Source organism: Macrobrachium rosenbergii, chromosome 13, assembly GCF_040412425.1.
Source record: "Macrobrachium rosenbergii isolate ZJJX-2024 chromosome 13, ASM4041242v1, whole genome shotgun sequence".
NCBI classification, from domain to species: domain Eukaryota; kingdom Metazoa; phylum Arthropoda; class Malacostraca; order Decapoda; family Palaemonidae; genus Macrobrachium; species Macrobrachium rosenbergii.
Window position 1 is genome coordinate 48,725,432 of NC_089753.1, and position 18,997 is coordinate 48,744,428.

Below are 18,997 nucleotides of genomic sequence, written 5' to 3' on the forward strand. Positions count from 1 at the left end.
ATTGTTATCCTCTTTCCCAAAATGACTGAAATAGCAACAGCTTGTAGAGTTGTGTTTAGTTGTATTGTGGAGTGGTGTAGAGATATATTTATTAATAATAATTACAGCCCCTCTATGGGCACGATCACCAGTTGGGGGATATGATTTAAATATTGAATAATTTGGTCCAGGATTATAAGAAGAATTGCCTAACATTGTTTCCTGCAGGCATATAACCCCTGGATTGAATTCATGCATTAAAACTAAGGTCTTCTGTACAGGCTCAGAGACCTTTACAGTTCCACTGAAGGATATCGAGCATGAATGCTAAGGTGGTAAAATGTGCTGCTTCCCACTCCTTGGAGGGGAAGTACTGTTCCTAGGGTAGAGTGGGAAATTCTCCTTTATAAGAGATTGTTTTCTTGATCCCTTTTCATCTGAATTGGAGTTCAGGGTCTTTGGTTGATCTTAATATTTTTTTATTATGATCCTGATGTTCAGATTTTCTACTGTGATTCTGTGCACCACTAATCCTATTTGTCTTAGGGCGGCAGGACTGAACTGAACTTAGATGTTTTTGTTCTGAACCTACTATTGGAACCACCTTTCTAGGAGGGGAGATCTCTTCCAAAACACTGAACCAAATTGAAGTTTTTATTGTAAAACTATCATTATTTGGGGAAGTATTTCTTGTGCGCCTCTTGGTAGTTGTAATTGTAGCTTTGTTATTATTTTTGTTTGTGGCTGTGACAATTGATGGCTCTGAACTAGCTCTATCAAATAGTGATTGTTCCTGTAGCTTATTTATGTTTGAAGTATTTTTAGAACATCTTCCTGAATTATTAGTTAATTTTGGTACACTTATTTTTGGAGATGAATCAGCAGCTATCGTAGAGGTGGCAATTGTATCGACTTTGGAAGATAAATTTTCTGAGCTTTTGGAAGAACAGTTTTTGGTATTGGACTCCAAAGCACTTGCCAACGAAAGTTTCTGATCAGTTTGGAGATTTTCATTATTATTTACAGTCCGACGAATAGCAGGCTTGTGATATCTACTATCGGATGCAGTTATTGGTGGCTAGAATTTTTCATAAGTTTTATTACATTGTTTGCTAGAATGTTTTTCATAATGCTTTGTTGGCCGAGTTTTATTACATTCGAAGTTCATCCCGCCGCCGGCTGATGAAGAGTAGAGTTGGCACTTTTGTTTGCCCCCATTACCGTAAAATATGTGTAATCCTTTGCTGTTTCACTAATGCTAATGCTGACATGTTCGTTATCAGCCACTGCCAACACTTCTTGCTCAAATCTATATCTGGAGCAAGCCCAAGAATTTGGAGGGTGATCACCCACATAGGAAACTGTATCGGGCTCCTTTGCACTCATCAGAATTATTGTGCTCTGCAGAGCACACAGGACATCTTCTATTGTTATCACAAGAGTTTTGAATGTGGCCATATTCAAAGCATTTGCGACACTATTTGGGAATTTTTTTTTTTATTTTTTAACCTTCATCCTCTCATGGCCAACAATGATGGTATCTCTGTGGAGCATCACTATATTGTGATCGAAAATAATGAGTAAAAAAGCCACAATAACAAAATTGATAAATTGTATTTTTTTAAGATACAAAAATATACAAAAAAAGGGGGATAAAAACAAGGGAGCTTTCGACCGTTTGCGCAACGGTCCTCTTCAGCCAACTGAATAAAAATACTTTTTCTTAAAAAGACAAGACACGTTGAAAAGAATTTTGGTGATAGTCGATCCAGGAAAACATCGAACTCTCTTTCAGTGTGGACTTGGCAGTTACGTAATGGCTGTTTCCCCATATCTGTGGGCCAACCGTTGTGATCTTCTTAACGGCTGTCGCTCGAGCGTACGGTGCTCACCACTGGTGACTAGGTGGTTCGTGGTTGGAGAACGACTTTCAGCGTCGGCGCCTGTTGTTTCTGCGACAACTGCCACTTCGACAACCTGTGCGGGGAGAGATGAGGAAGGCAGTATCAGGGGCCTCGAGAAACTGCCTGAAATTTAAATTTATTGAATGACAGACTAGCCTGTCTGTATGTATGTCCTCCTGCATAAAGGCTGTATTGCCATCTAATGTTTTGCAAATATTTATCAAAGCCCCCTCCACTACCCTTCTATGGCCTACTTGACTACTTCTATATATAGTTTTAGCTCCCTCCCAATCCATGACGTGATTATTCTCCCAACAATGTTTAGCAATAGCGCTGTTTTGAGCGAAGTCCCTAACTGCTTTTTTATGTTCTTGCAATCTGATGTTCTTCCCCCTACCTGTCTCCCCAAAATAAAATAAATTACAGAGCTTGCATTTTATAGAATATACTCCTATGGCTCTCTTGTTACTATCACTATCAATTCTGTGGCTATTATTCTTATTGAATTTGGATTTAATTGAGTTTTCAAATGTGAAAGCTACTTTAACATTACCTGTACTATTGATTAACTGAGCTGTTGATTTTAGTTTTTCGTGATATGGAAGCGTTATGAATCTCTTGCTGTGATCAATCTGCTTGATTGAAGGGTTGTAAAACTTTTTCTTAGCCTTAGACAAAGCATCCTCAATAAAATGGGTAGGGTAACTCAACTTACTAAAAGTATTTCGAATATGGGCAATTTCATCATCTAAATATTGTGGGTCACAAACCTGAAGAGCCCTGGCACGATTTCATTTTCCAGATTTCAGAACTGGAAGTTCCATAATAAATGCACTAGCACATTTTATTTCCAGCAAACATTCTATAAAACTCAGAAACATATCAAATCCCAAACCATAATTTAACATATATACTTGTATTTCAACAACCCTTAAATTTTCTCCCGAATCATGATTTCATCACATCTTTTGTACCGTGAGAGTTGCATTTTAGGCTATGCTTAATCTTTCATTTTTGGTATATTATGATGCTAGGTTAGTACCTTAGGAACACCATATCCAAAATGGGACAAATTCGGCCATTTTGAAATAGTGAAATTCACACTTTTATTCTGTCTGGAGGGTACATTTTTCAATATTTTCCCGTTTTTCTCCAAAACGTAGCATCGTACAGGTAAGAGGAATAGATATCAAAAAGATAGGAAATTGAATTCTACACAGGTTTTTTTCTATACATTGTTTCCCTAAAATTGAAAGTTTCCGAGCAAACGAGCTCGGAATTGGAAAGCACGTTTTTGAAAAAAACTGAAAAATTCAATTTTGTACTCACATTTCCTTCAATATCTCCTAAACTACTAATTTCTCCGCAAAATGTCATAGAGCTGGTCTTACAGAGTGAAGATTTATCATTATATCAGCCTATTTGTTTTCCTGTATATCCTAATATTTTGCACAACAAACACAAAAGTAAATAAACCCAAATTCAATTTCATGCAAAATATATTAGTATTGGGGGGAACAGTAAGCTATTTGCAATAGCTTGTTCTGTTGCATGAATGTACTGTTTGGACACTTAGGAATAGCACAGAAATAAATGACAAATTCAGCGTAATTCCATATTCAAAATGGCGCACATTCTCATTGACTGAGCTGAAATATCTCCTCAAGTATCCACTTTTTAATACATAAATATATAGATTACTAAAAGGAACATGATCTCAAGGAATTCATTTCAGGCATCAGATCTGACCCCTTGACCTCTGTGGGTCCCTGGGTCAAATGTCAGCTGCACTTAATATAAGAAAATAATATACATGTCTTGGTAATTGATTGGGGGTATACTGATTATACCAATCATGTACAAGAATAACTATGAAATAAAATACATACCTTGGAAATTGATTTGGGATTTTACATTGACTGAAATAATTATATACAAGCTTACTTAAAATGAAAAACAGTAACAGAGTAATTGAATCTTTGAGATATTTAAAAAATAATAGAAAAAATCTACAATAATTCTGCCTCAGAAAGAACATGCACGTTCTTTCACAAACTAGATTAGTCATGTTCAGTGTCTTCATCTATTAATGTGTTAACACAAGTGCTAGCTTGACACTGCTCACAAAGCTCTATACAGTATAACCCATGTTTTTTGCATGAACAGTGCTGAGTGTCACAAAGGCCCTTGCATTTGCGTCTGATTACTTTTAGTAAGGCATCAGGGGCAGGGCTGTTGTCCATCGTGCAAGGAATTAGTTTTTTCCATCTCTCTTCCATCCCCAATTATAAGGTTTAGTATTATAATTTCCTAGCCAGACTTGGGTTTGATGATAAACACGGAATGAGTGATATTTAGCTGCATCACTAGTAGGTGGCAGGTCTTTAACATCAACACTTCTCAAACTCTTGATGACTTTGCCCTGAAACTTTTTCTTTCTCAGCTCATTAAGAGATGCACAATCACTGCTAGAGCTGTAGACCTGAATAAGTGCTTTTTCTACTGCCTTTTTTATTTCCTCATGAGTGGACTTGTCAGATAAGAATGGCACTGCACACTCGAAGAGGACACTTATTTTTTTTTCAACACAACTCCCTTTCCTATGTTGTTCAGCCTTGATGCGGTATCACATCCACGCAGAGCATGCTTGAATGGCAAATACCTACAGCATTCTTCACCAAGTTGTGAACTAATTTTTCCTGTGTTCCAAATGGGGTGCTTCATGTTGGAATTTTTGATACCATGAATAGGTGCTGACTGTTAGGCTTCATGTGATGACAGAGTAGCACCAATATGTCAGTATCCTCTGCTATGTTACCTTGCTAGCTGCCTTGTTAACTGCCTCCTGCACTATCAGAAGATCTGCATCTCCCTCTGCATGCTTTGTGGATACCCCATGCTCCTCCAAAGTTTCAGACAGGAAGTCAATAAATCTGTTTATTTTTCTGATTTGCTAGAAATGACTCCTTATTTTCAAAGGTAAAGACTTGAGTACGTGCTAGGTGAACATCTGGGGCAACAGTTAAGTCCCTAGCACGTTTTTGATGAGTTACACATTTTGTTGATGCACTCATACCCATCAAAAACAACAATGGGATCACTGTTTCTTTTGACAAGTCCAATATACTTGGATCCAATTTCTTCATGTTTCTCCTATGGTCCATTTGATGCGGTGGAGCAAGGACCCACCATCAAAAACGGAACAGTCAGCTTCAGGGGTTGCCTTAGCTAGACTTGAAGCGTACTTTGCTATGGCAGCATCTGCAAGCTGAGATTTGGTAACACTTCAAGGAAGACCATTGCTTGTGAACAGTGATGGTGGGTAGACAGGAAGCTCATACCTCATGATTTCACTTAAGCTGATTTCAGCATTACTGGCTATCACAGGTAACCACTGAAACAGTGCTTGAGGATCCACCTGCACTTCGACTCCATCAGTTACTATCTTGTGACCCATTGTCTTGATTTGGTGCTTCTTTCTGAATATATAGTTTGCTGCATTTTGGCCTTCCATCATTTTGATTATATTGTTCCCAAAAATCTTTGGCAAGGTGAGCATTTGACTTTGGTGCAGACATTCCTGAAATGATGATGTACAAATAGTAATTTTCTGTGAAAGGACTATGTTGTTCTAGGTACTGAAAAATCTTTGAAGTACCTTCCTGGTCTCTCATCCTTCTGGATTTAGTTAAGTCTTTGTTTCTTTCAGTGCAGTTCTTCTCCTGAACACACTTTATCTCATCACTTATCTGAGCAAAGATGGGCATAGATTGTAACCATCTTGTTCGTTGAGTCTCATCCATATATCGCCCATGTGTTAAGCCTCCTGAGGACTTAATAGATTTCATAAGCACTTGTCAGTAACAAGATCTGATGCTAACCCAGCCCAGTACCTGTCAGATCTTCTAATGAAGAACAAACCAGACTCAGTAAGTTGGTCATAGAGTCTCTCATCCATTTTCTGTAGATCCATCATGTCCTGGAGGATTATTATTATTATTAAAATAGTTTAACCAGACCACTGAGCTGACTAATCAGCTCTCATAGGGCTGGCCCGAAGGATTAGGATGAAATACCATAGGCCTGGAACTGGGACCAAACAGGTCATTTGCATGATGATGAATAAATGAAAATGAAGTTTAAAAGAAAAAAACTGTATAACGAACATGCTCTACTCTGAAACGCATGTATACAATAAATACATTTGCTCGTTTCCATGCATACAAAAAAAAACTAAAGATTAAAAAGAATAAAATAAAATTTCATAAAAATTAAAAATTAAAATTCAGAATTACATCATATTTTTTTCCACTAAACGCCCTACAGGCTTCTGTATTTTCATTATTTACTTGGTTTTATATTTTGTCTATCAAGTTACACTTCTTAATGAAAGTTAAAATTGGGATGACTGAAAATGTATAAGATTCTGATAAAATTTCCCCCATCGATTTATTTCCAAAGATTGATACTTGCTGTTGATTATATTTTGGACAGTCGCACAACACATGTTTGACTGTTATCAACACTTTGCATTCTGGGCATTCGGGAGGAGGGCCATGTGGACTGTTCATCAAGTGTCCATGTGTCAAACGAGTATGGCCTATTCGCAGACGCATCTGAATTACTTGTGTGCGTGTCTCTCTCTCTCTCTCTCTCTCTCTGACATGATGAGCTCCATTTTCCAACGCTGGATTTTATCTGTTTCAATTTATTATAGGTTCCTCGTTCCATATGTTTTGCCATTTATTTATAATGATTGTTTTTATATCTCTTATGCAATCACTAATTGGTATTTTTACATTTGCTCTTGCCATGCGGATTGCTTCTGTAGCTGCTTTATCAGCTTCTTCATCCTTTAATCCCTACATGGGCAGGGATCCAACATATTTCAATATTTTTTCCATTATTATACAATTTGTGGAGTTCATATTTAATTTCATGTACATTATTTTTCGAGTAGTAACCTTGAACGGCTTCTATAGCGCTTCTTGAGTCGCTAAAAATCACAAAATTATTGAATGATACTTGCTTTATAATTTTGATGGCTACTGCAATTGCACACAACTCTGCTGTGAAGACTGAGGCATTATTAGGCAAAGGTAACTGATATGACTTGTTCTGGGATATAGCTGCATATCCTACTCCATGTTGTGATTTAGACGCATCTGTATAAATCGCGTAATGTGAACGTTTTTGTCTTATATGATCTATGGTTTTTTGTCTATGGTGTTCTGGGGTATATAAGGAACTTTTTGATAAATGTTTCAACTGAGTACAAGTCCTTATTTTATTCATAGTCCAATGGGGAGGTAACTTCACTGTTGAAGGTACTTGCATATCTATGTTCAGTGACTCAATCTATTAGCTCTAATTGGGAAAGGACGTGGATGATTGTTTATAAATATATCCCTTAGATCAAATAGATTTTTTGTTGGTGAATCACTTGCCTTGATTCTTAATGCACTTTTCATTGTTATGAACTCTCTATGGGGGAACAGTGGCAGGTCGCTACATTCGACTTGTACTGAGGAGACTGGTGAGGATCTAAAGGCTCCTGTGCTTATTCTTAGTCCTTCATTGTGAATTGGATCTAATATTTTCAGTGCTGCTTCTGACGCTAAACCATATATTTCCCTTCCGTAGTCAATGATTGATAACACTGTTGCTTTATAAAGTATGGTAAGAGTATGTCTATCAGCTCCCCAATTTGTATGTGATAGTTTTTTAATTAGACTTAGAGCCTTTTTGCATTTTGATTTTACGTGTTATATGGGCTTTCCAATTCAGGTGTGCATCAAATATTAATCCTAAAAATTTTGCAGTTTGGTTAATTGGTATTTTATGGTTTGTGATTTTCAATTCTATTTCTTCACCTTTTTTCCAGTTTTATTTGTATAAAACATGACAGCTTGAGTTTTTTCTATGGAAAACCTAAAGCCTACAGATGAGATCCATTCATCTATTTTTATTATGGTTTTATTAATCATTCGTTCTGCTTGCTTTATGCGTGATGCCGTATAATATATGGCAAAATCATCCATATATAGGTTACTCTTAATGCCGACCGGTAGCATGTTACTGATGTCATTAATTGCCAATGTAAACAGAGTACCACTAAGGGCACTCCCTTGTGGAACTCCATTTTCAAGTGGAAATGTCTTGGAAAGTGCGATCAGTCATAAAGTTTTTAATAGGCTTAGGAAGATGGCCGCGTATGTTATTGTTATGTAATGTTTTCAATATTGCATACCTCCATGTAGTGTCGCCTGCCTTTTGGATGTCAACAAAGACAGCTACTGTAATTTGCTTTCTTTCAAATCCCTCTACGTATGTGGTCCTCCAAATTAGATAGAGAATGTAATGTAGATCGATTACGTTGTGAGCCAAACTGGGAAGGAGTTAACATTTTATTTTCACGTATGTGACATGTAAGTCGTGCATTTACCATTTTCTCCAACAACTTGCATAGACAACTTGTTAAAGGTATTGGTCTGTAATTGTTCACATTACTATGGTCTCTTCCAGGCTTTGGTATAGGAATTATTATGGCATTTCGCCATTCATCTGGAAACAAGTTTCTGAGCCATAAATGATTGTAAAGTTTTAATAAATATGATTTTGCCAAAGGTGCTAGGTGGCAGATCATTTCAAAGCAAATATCATCACCTCCAGGAGCAGATTTGTTGCTGTTCAAGAGAGCATATTCCAGCTCTTCCATATTGAATTTCTTATTATAATATATATCTTCCTTTGTTTCAAAATTAAGTATTGTAGATTCTGCTATATTCTTTATTTTTCTAAAATGTTTGTCCAAAATTTGGTCACTACTTATTTCGGCAAAACTTTCCCCAAGTATGTTACTAATTTCGAAGGGATCTAAAATTTTTTTGCCATTGTCTAATATAGCTTGTCTGGGTGGTCTAATGTTTGTTCCATTTATTTTTCGGAATTTTCCCCATACTTTTTGAATGGATGTTTCGCTTGTTATTTCCGATACATAGGACCTCCAAGATGATATTTTACCTTTTATAACTTCCTTTCTGAATTTAGGTGATATTTTATTATATAAAGGTTTTAATGCATCTATTTCTAATAGTATAATTGTCATTTTTAATATATTTTCTTCCAAGAATGGTTTTGATTTATTTATTTTATTGAATCTTCTGTTTAGAGTATCTAACCTTCTTGCTAAAGAGTGTTTTTCTCGTACTAATTCAGATAGATCATCTGACCTCCAGGGAACTCTGTTTTTTATTATGGGGTTTTGAATGAGGAATAGCTTTGTCTGCTGCCTTTTTAATGAAGATACAAAGAATTCGTTTGTCTCATTGGGATTTCTCAAATAATCATATGGCGGTATATTTCTGGTGTGCAAGTTAAAAATGTCCCAATCTGCTTTTTGCATGTTATAATGTGGAGAGTATGGTTTCGGTTTATTATTTAATAAGGATATTATTATGGGAAGTTTATCACTTGAATAGGAGTCATCACAAGTATTCCAGTCTAGTTTGTCAATTATATTTGTTGAACAAAGAGTGACATCTGTTGAGGAAAATGTTCCGTGGGTTTTTGAGCAGTACGTAGTTACTTCCTTGTCATTCAGATAACAGAGATTATTGGTGTTCAAGTTTTCTATTTTTTCTCCATCTTTATCCGGTGTAATGTTGTTATAGTCCCATATTGTGTTATGTGCATTGAAATCTCCTACAATTAATATGGGATTCTTAAAATCTTTTATTATTTTCTGCAATACGTTTAAATCGTACTTTTTATTAAGCTGGTTGTATAAGTTAATAATATCAAATAAATTATTTTCTATTTTCACTGTTATTGCTGAAATTTGTAATTCAGCATAATCTATATCTACTTTGTCGTATATCACTTTATTATGGACATGTATTGCTGTTCCTAAATTATTTTCATTTTCCTTTGATGTTGTGGCTAGTAGATATTTACCTATATTTGGAACAAATTTTCCAACGTGTTGTATACATGTAATCATTGGTTCGTATTCACTTATAAGTCGTTGGACTTCTGCTAACTGCATTCTCGTTAAAAATCCATTAATGTTCCATTGAATTATATAACGATTGAATGGTGTAATATGAGAGTGGTCAAATTACTCTAAATTATTAAGTTTATTTTTTTTAATTTGTTATATGTTAATTTGTATTTTTGCAGGTCTTGATTCATTTTTTGTTGTTTTATTTTGACTTTCGTTGACTGTTACATTTTTACTATCTTGATTTAATTTTTCCATTTTGATTTTTTTAGAATATTATCTACAACACTGATATGTTTTTCTTTGTAATATCCTAAATGTTCAATACACATGCAACCCTCTTCATGAGATTTGATGTTTGTTTTTTCCTTATTCCTTTACCTCATGAAATTTCTTATGGTGTTGGTTAGGCTTTCTTTAGTTATAGTTTTATTTTTGTGGCACATTGCTACAAAGCATTTACTACAACCACATGTGTCTTCATGTTCATTAGTTTGTTGTTCCTTTTTGGTTTTTCTTGTAGTGCCTATAATTGGTGATGGGTGAATTTCTTTGCTTTCATCGTAGTTATCTGTGTTGGTTTTCCATTTCACCTGAATTTTGTGATTCTGCTCCCAGAGGTATTATTGTTACTGTGGGAGACAGTGGAATGTTTGATTTAGTGTTCTGCTTCTGAACTTTAGCTTTTGGTGAGATCGGTGGGTTATTTATCTTTTTACAGCTTTGTTTGGTGGAATTATCTAGTTGCCTCTTCCGAGTTGTGTTATCCATTTCGTTACATTCTTGTGATTTTAATTCTTCTTCGTCTTTCTCTATGTCAATGTTCGTATCTATTTCTCGTAAGGAAGTAAATCTATTGTCAACTGTGATATTGTCATTGTTGTATGAAATCTCCATAGAAGAGCTCTTGCAATCATGTATTTTAGTGATATTTCTTTATTATTATTGCCATTCACTTCAATTTGGGTATTGTTTGATCTTGAAGTATCTGCATACCTAATTTTCTTAGCGGGGTCATTCATCCTCTCATTTTTAGTTCTAATTTTGCTTCCCTAATCGACATTCCAGTTCGTTCTTGTAGTAATTTCAGTTCGGTATTGTAAATATAGAATGCACATGTTTTAGATCGGGCATGATGTTCTAGGCCACAATGTATGCATTTTGGTTGGCCACAGTCCCAGCGTGTTTTATGTTCTTGCGAACTGCAATAGGTACATCTGGGAAAATTTCTGCATTTGATGGCTGTATGGCCATATTTGCAACAATTCTTGCATTGCATGGGTTTAGGAACATAAGGTCTTAGTTCCCTGTTTAATCCCAGTATTTTAATCTTCAAGGGGAAGGTTTGGCCACTGAACTTTATTTTTGCTATTTTGATAGATTTATTTTTGTCTTTCCTGCTTGGCACCTCATATAGTTCGCAGTCTTCAACATTGCTGTATCTTTTCTGTAATGAATCTAGAAACATTGATTTGTTTTTTATTTCTTCTTCTAGATTTGGTAATATTACTGTGCCTTGTACACTGTTCATGGTATCATGCCTTGTGACGCTTATATTTATGTTCTCTATGTTTTTAATATTTTGATAATTTTCTGACTGGATTCTGGTTGTTGTTTCAACCAGCCATTCCCTTTTTTGTGATGGGCATCGGTTCAACAAGTAATTTTCCAATTTTAGTAAGGATATGTCTTGGTTGGCTTGTAAAATCAAAAACCTTGACCAGTTTGATTCTCCAAAAAGGGAATCAAAGCGAACCAAGGTTGAGTCTGGTCTATATTTTCTTTTATTTATTGTTTTAGGCCCCAAAGGGCCCACAGTTGAAAAGTTTGAACTATTCTTTGTTCCTTTTTTTGATAGGGGCACAGGCACAGAAACATCTGGCTCAAAGGTGAATGGTTCCATTGTAACAATGCCAGGTCCTCCTTTTACAGGGGCATCCTTTTTCTCGCATGGGTCATCAACATTTGGGGAATTTTCAATCTCCAAGGTGGGTGCAGAGGTCGTCATCTGTGCCAAAACAGTATCATCAGAGGGCCCAGGGGTATTAGATTCTTTATCGTTACTATTCATAAAGATCGAATAGAAAAAAGAAAAAAAAATAATAAACCTGAAAACTTCAAAAAGATATCATTAGCCTTGCATGGGGTTTATTCTTCCACTAATGGCACAAGTGAGAGCCGACCCAAATGTCCGCCCTCTAAACTACCCCACAGGGGATGGCACAATACAATTAGAGTGACCCAAGTGTAAAGCCAAACCTGCTTGCTAGGACCGAAAGTATTACAAGAATACAATCATCCCCACCCGAATCGTATTTTGGGCAAACCGGATAGAATGCCGAGAGTTCTATCTCCAGAACCAGACCCCCCCCCCTGGAATCCGTGGTCTAGCCCTAAAGAATAGTTCCGCCTTTGAGCTATCAATCTGATAACTCTCAGGTCTGAACATTATTTGGCAGTTGATGATCCTACCACAGTTCTCACTATTTAGCTTCGGATGTAAACCCATTCCCAACTGATATCTTTTCCTTTTTATCAGGTCCAATAAGTTTTAGTAAAAGTGAAAAATTCCACAAAGATTAATCCAAACAAACATACAATGGCATATGGGACTCTTAGACTTAAACCCGGGAACAGATTCCTGGGGTTCAAGAGTCCCCTCACCACGTCAAGGTGGTCCCAAAACGAGGTGTGTCCTGGAGGAATAGATGTGCTCATTTTTTATAGTTGTTGTGTCCAGAAGCAGCAAAAAATGGCAGCATACTTTAAAGTGCCCTGAAGTACAATGTAGGCTGGCTGGTTCTTTGACCTCTGAGTGCAGACCGTAAGATATCCATCTCCATGTACTGAACCCACAATTTTCCATTTGGGCTCTGCTGTAGCTGATCTTTGACATCTCTAAGCCTTTCTCCAACAACCACTATGTCCCCAGCTTGAGCCCCCAATTCTGTCTCTGTTGATTGAAGAACTTGGTCAAACTTCTGCAATGCTCTGTTTATTGCTTTGTGGATGCCCTCATGCTCACATGCTTTCATGACCAGTAATGCATTCAAAGCAGCATTAACTAGGAAGTGGCCATTCACAGCTCACTCATATGCCTTTCCCCCTCGAGTAGGACACCTTGACGAGGTGAGGGGCTAAGAGACCCTGGCCTTTGGGCCTGGGTCCTGATGAATCACCCTACGTAGTTTTTGGTTCAAATGGCGTGGACATTTCCACATTAGCAAAATTTTACTGCTTAGGTGAGTCTGAGAAGAGATTGTTTTTTGGAAGGGGTTCGCATTCAAAGCTAATTGTGGGAGTTTTTGTGGTTGAGTCGCCACACGAGATAGTTTGGACCTAAGAGATTATGATGGGATTTTTCCCATTGCTATCTTGAGGGTGGAACCATCTCCGGGGATCAGCCCTTCGGAATCCAGGGGGGGCTGGTTTTTGGAGGTGGGATTCCTGGCTTTTGTCCGGAACCCCACCAGTACTGTTGGAGTGGGGAGTCAGTCCCCATTAGTGGGGGCAGAACTCCCAGCAGGCGGACTGGCTTATACCTGGGCCACTGCAAGTGTACTGGTGCATGCTTGGCATCTTGGGGTCTCTTCACCGGCTTTGGGAGTGTTGTTGGGGTGGGGAAGCTGGGCAGTAGAGTTGCCCAGTTTGCCCTTTTTGATATGCTGCCGGGGTCTGTGTGGGGGCTCTTGGTTGTCGGGTGTGCACTTTTTGGACTTTTGCATGTGGACTGGTTTAAATTTATGGATGTGGCTATTAGTTCTCCCTCCCCTGGATCCGACGATTTAACGGCACTGGCAATGACTTCTGGCATGAACATGGATATGAGTTTGGCTGCTGGACAGAACCAAACACTGAGACACCAGGGTGTTAGTAAATCTGGTGGATTTGATTCAAATAATAGGGTCCTTTATTGCACTAATGTAGGCTGGTCATTAGATTATGAATGTTTATACAGTGTAGTAAAACAATTTGGCAAAGTGGAAAGAATTAAATTAATTCTAGAAAAAGATAAGCGGTCATTTTCTGCTTTTGTTAAATTTTCCTCTCCCTTGGAAGCTAGTGAGGCACAACAAAGACTCCATGGCCACATTCTAAATGACTCAGTTCTCAGCACAAAAGTGTTTTCAGTGAAAAAGTTAAATGATGAGCCACTTGACTTTATTCCTAAGACTGAAGAACATGGACCAGCCCCATGTACCAGAGCTCTTCCTCCCCCTTTATGGCATGTTGCTATCTACAAGGAGGGAGGGAAAAATTTAATAAAAGCCGCTGAATGCATCGAGAACAAGGTTGCTTCCATTCCCATTGGAAATTTAAACACTATGGAAAGAACCTTCTAAGAAAAGCTGGTAATGAGACTCAAGCAGTTCTGCTATCTAACTTTAAACCTCCTGAAAGTGGAAATATTGAATGTATTTCATCTCATAGATTCTTCAACACACTGAAGGGGTTATTTTAATCAAAAGACTTGCATGTTTTTAAAGAGGAGGAGATTCTCCATCGATGTCCTCCTTGTGTATCTCATGTAAAAAAACTGGGTGGGGATGCAGCTATCCTTTTAACCTTCTCCTCCAATTACCTACCTGATACCATCATTGTTGGTCATGAGAGGATGCAGGTTAAAAAGTATAAAAGAAATCCCAAACAATGTCGCAAATGCTTTGAATATGGTCACATTCAAAACTCCTGCGATAATAATAAAAGATGTCCTGTGTGCTCTGCAGAGCACGATCATTTTGATGTAAGGGTGATCACACTCCAAATTCTAGTGCTTGTCCCAGATATAAATTTGAACAAGAAGTGTTGGCAGTGGCTGATAATGAACATATATCAGCATTAGTGAAGCAAAGCGCACGGTAATGGGGGCAAACAAAAGTTCCAACTCTACATATGCTTCTGTAATGAAACTTATGAAAACTTCCAGCAATGTAAGGCCACCAATAACTGCGTCTGATAGCAGATATCACAAACCTGCTATTTCTCGAACTATAAATAATAATGATAATCTCCAAACTGGTCAGAAAATTTCGTCGGCAAGTGCTTTGGAGTCCAATATCATGGGTGCAAATGACTAGTATTTGTAAACTTAACATCATTGGGCTCATTAATTAGTTGACTGTGAGGCCTGGATATCTTAAAATTATATAAAATGTTTTAAATTATAACCTACATTTCGATCTCTTTTTTACCTCTGCAAAATGACGTTTCAACTGCTGCTGTTTGTGCAGCTGCAGACATAACCATATAATCTTAAATAATCTGCAATTCATTTACTTTTCTTCTACGCAGGAAATAGAGAGAGAGAGAGAGAGAGATTAAATACCAATTAAATCAACAATCTTTGCAATGCAATAACAAAATATATTTATTACAGATGAATTATAACACTGAATTCTCTGGGAGACAGCACAGACTGAACATTCAAAATTGTTAAAACTTCCCGCTAACAGGTAAACCCAAAGTTTTCCGCCAAAATAATAGTGAAAACCCACAGCTTTTGCTTGAAAACTACTGAAATGGCAACGCTGAACAAGGGAGGGAAGAAGAATGAATGACGTCACGACGAGCACCCATGAGAAAACAAGGTGTAAAAGAATACAGGCTCCTTGGAGGAATGGTCACGTCCTCAAAATATAAAAAGAGAGTACTTAAAATCTTATGTTTTTCATTAATGGTCGTTTATCGACCGCAGTAGAATTATATTATACAGAATCAAATCAACATCAGTATTTAGATGTTTTATTTATTTCTGACGAGACTAAAGTATCTCCAGACATTTATTCAGATAATCAGTTTTTCGCAAGACAAAGTATTTGAATCATTTTTCTGAAAAATTCTTCTGTAAATAATTTTCCTAAAACCTTCACTACAAAATCAGTAGTAAAGAGATTCAGTTAATAAAATATCATCACTTAAAATATTAAACATCAGCAACATACAAATTTGCATTTGTCATAATGTAGTCTAATCATCATTGCTGCTCCCTGATTTTCATTTGAACTCACTTACCCTCGAGGGTCCTCGGTTTTACCAATTGTAGAATTTGTAATTAGTCACAGTCGTTATGGTAAGGAACGTGAGTCTTACAATCTCACCTTAAAAGAATTTTTGAAAACCGGAGGATCAGATGCGTTCTGAATTCAAATGCCAACCACTTTGCAGACTGAAATGTCTGTAGGCCTATGTAGACTGTAGTATCAATAGGCATATGTAGACCAGAGAGCCTATAGAGGCGCCTATGTAGACCAGAGTATCTACAGGCCTAAGTAGATGGGATTATCTATAGTCCTATGTAGATCGGAGTATCTATACAGTAGTACTATGCAGGCCGGTATGTCCTAACAGGCTAGAATACCAAACACCTATTCTTAGACAGGAATGTCTAATACCCTTTACCAAAGTAGACGACAAATGTCTCAACAGCCACAGTCTCTTGGACGGGTGATTGACTCAACTGAGTCCAGTCCATGAATATACCATGGAGAATCTCGCAGGAAGAGCAGAATACGTCTCTCCCAGCTTAGTTATGCTAGGTGACCTTTTTCACGCATTCATGGTCGGGGCGGGGTTGAGGATTGGTACAGACGGATTACGCTGTTTGTTTATGTGTGTTTTGGCAGATGTTGGTTTTTATATATCTTTTCTTGGGGTGGGTAGGGCTTAAATTTCTCAGGGATCTTAGACGTATCTCTTAAAAAAACAGCTATTAACGAAGAATACACGCAGAAGCTTTCAAATAAGTTAATTAATGACATGACTGGGTGAAGATATAGTTAAAATATGAAGAATGTTAAAAAAACTCCAATGGATAAAATTTAAAACTAGCAAAATGAATCACTTTTTTTCAAAAATATTTAGGCCGAGTAGCATCATATTAGGTCGTAGCTTTAGCCTCACTGAGACTAATTACAGCATGCGCTAGTCTCTAAAATTCGTTTAAAAGTTTCTCTACAGTTAACCATTTTTTTTTTTTGTCTTTTTTGAAGAATCAAATCGTTATCACAGTGCTTAACCGTCCTGTTTTATGAGGGCTTTGAACCAGTACCCAACACAATAAAACAGCAAGAATTTCAAAGTGAACACACACAGCTCAACACTGAACGAAGGCAAACGCGAAAAAAAAAAAAAAAAAAGCAAGACGGCAAAGAATAGCCTCGATAGTACAGCTAATACTAAGCAGCACAGACCAACAAGTAATGCATAGACCAATATGTAATGCATAGATCAACATGTAATGCATAGACCAACAAAAAATGCTTAGACCAACATATAGTGCGATTCTCACAGTAGCGTTACCACATTCTCCTACGCTAAGACAATGCTGAGAAGAGGGGGATAAAGTCTTTCTTAAGTGGAAATTGTTGCAAGCCTATCTTGCAAAAACGCCTTACCGCGTCTTTCTCTCTCTCACACAAACACACGACACAGACACACGCACAAACACAGACAAGATATGTTTATTCTTCATATAAGAGGGAGTACAATCTGCACCATGGTCTGTGTCTTTTGAGACAGAATGAACAGATGAAAGGAGGTTAATGCTTCCAGTCTGATAAAAGATTGGTTGGTGACTTTGGAAAGATCACTAAGAGATAGGTCTAGGGAGATCAATATGGTAGCTCACCTACCGGGCGTTCCGAAGTGGTAGGGTAGTCGAGGGGCATCCAGAGAGAGAGAGAGAGATTAGATTCAGTATCGAAGGAGGAAACAGATCTGCCTCTCAGAGAATAAAAGGTTATCCGAGTTTTAGTAAAAAAAAAAAAGTTACTCTTTTATTCCATACGTGCTTGCCTTAATAAAAATGATGGCTACATTAATACTGATAATACTGCTATTAGATATATTTAGATATATATATATATATATATATATATATATATATATATATATATATATATATATATATATATATATATTATATATATATATATATATATATATATATATATATATATAGGCCTATATAATCCCATAAGCATGTGATTCGTTTATCACACATTATCACACGTGAAAAATTATATTGATACAAGCGAGTGCGATGCAGAATTTTCAAGTCGACATCCGTCGTTGATTTTACAAATAAACATTAAAAAAAAATATCCAAACACCTGAATCAAGTCAGCCGATGTGACGGAAGGGGAGCCGTCATCCTGTCAGTCCCGCCCATTTCGTTCCGCAGACGAAAATGTAAACTTTCTAAAAATAAACAGATGGACGACAAGCTGGCTCCATCTGAAATGAGGTGGCGTCACTGCACCTGTTAAGGTAATTGACAGTCGAAATGCTCGCCTGTCAAAAGAGGGTTTCATCTGGATGTTTAGTCTATCGATTTCAGACTGTGTGTAGTGTGAGCGAGATGCTCAGCCAGTCATTAACAGGAACGCCATGACGAGTTGCCAGTCAGAATTGTGACTGGTTTCTTTCTGTGTTCGTAATGAGACATCTAAACTTCACTCTTTGGTTTATGGGAGAAATGCATATGAAAGTGAATCGAGGTAGTTTCTGAAAACTTTTTTTTTTACGGATGTAAACTTATTGCCCGGTTCTCTCTCTCTCTCTCTCTCTCTCTCTCTCTCTCTCTCTCTCTCTCTCTCTCTCTCTCTCTCTCTCTCTCTCTTCCTTAATGGCGTAGTTTATTTTCTTCCAGTGAAAAATCTGTAGCTATTGATTACTGATTAATGACTACAATACCTACAGATCATTCTGTGCTTTCCATAGGTATTCTTTTGAAAACCACCAGAATTAACCAAGACAATGAAATCAAAACTGTTTGACCCTAAGGTACGTAGCTAGGAGTAATAGAGTAAACGCACGAATACATTCAGGCCTATATCTACAACTTCCCGCTGATTCTGTTACGTTATCGCCTACTTAAGTTTCAAAGCAGTAAGTTCTTGTTGGAATGAATCATCATTAGTCCGGGTAGCTATCTGAAGGGTAATGCAATACAGGCCTGTACCGGGGGCGGGGATGGTCGGGGTTCGTTCTGGAAGTCCATATTTTCTGTGACTATCCTTTTCATTGAACTGTACTTATAAAGTAATAAATAACACTTTTGTTTTTTTGGCAAGTCTTCTTTTATAAATTTTGTTATTAAACATTAACATTC

The 18,997-nt window shown here is 37.1% G+C and overlaps 1 protein-coding gene across 16 annotated transcripts in view; it reads left to right on the forward strand.

Moving 5' to 3' along the window:
* LOC136845286 (probable glutamate receptor) overlaps positions 1-18,997 on the forward strand; it is a 91,636-nt gene that overhangs the window by 47,229 nt on the left and 25,410 nt on the right. The window lies entirely within an intron of this gene.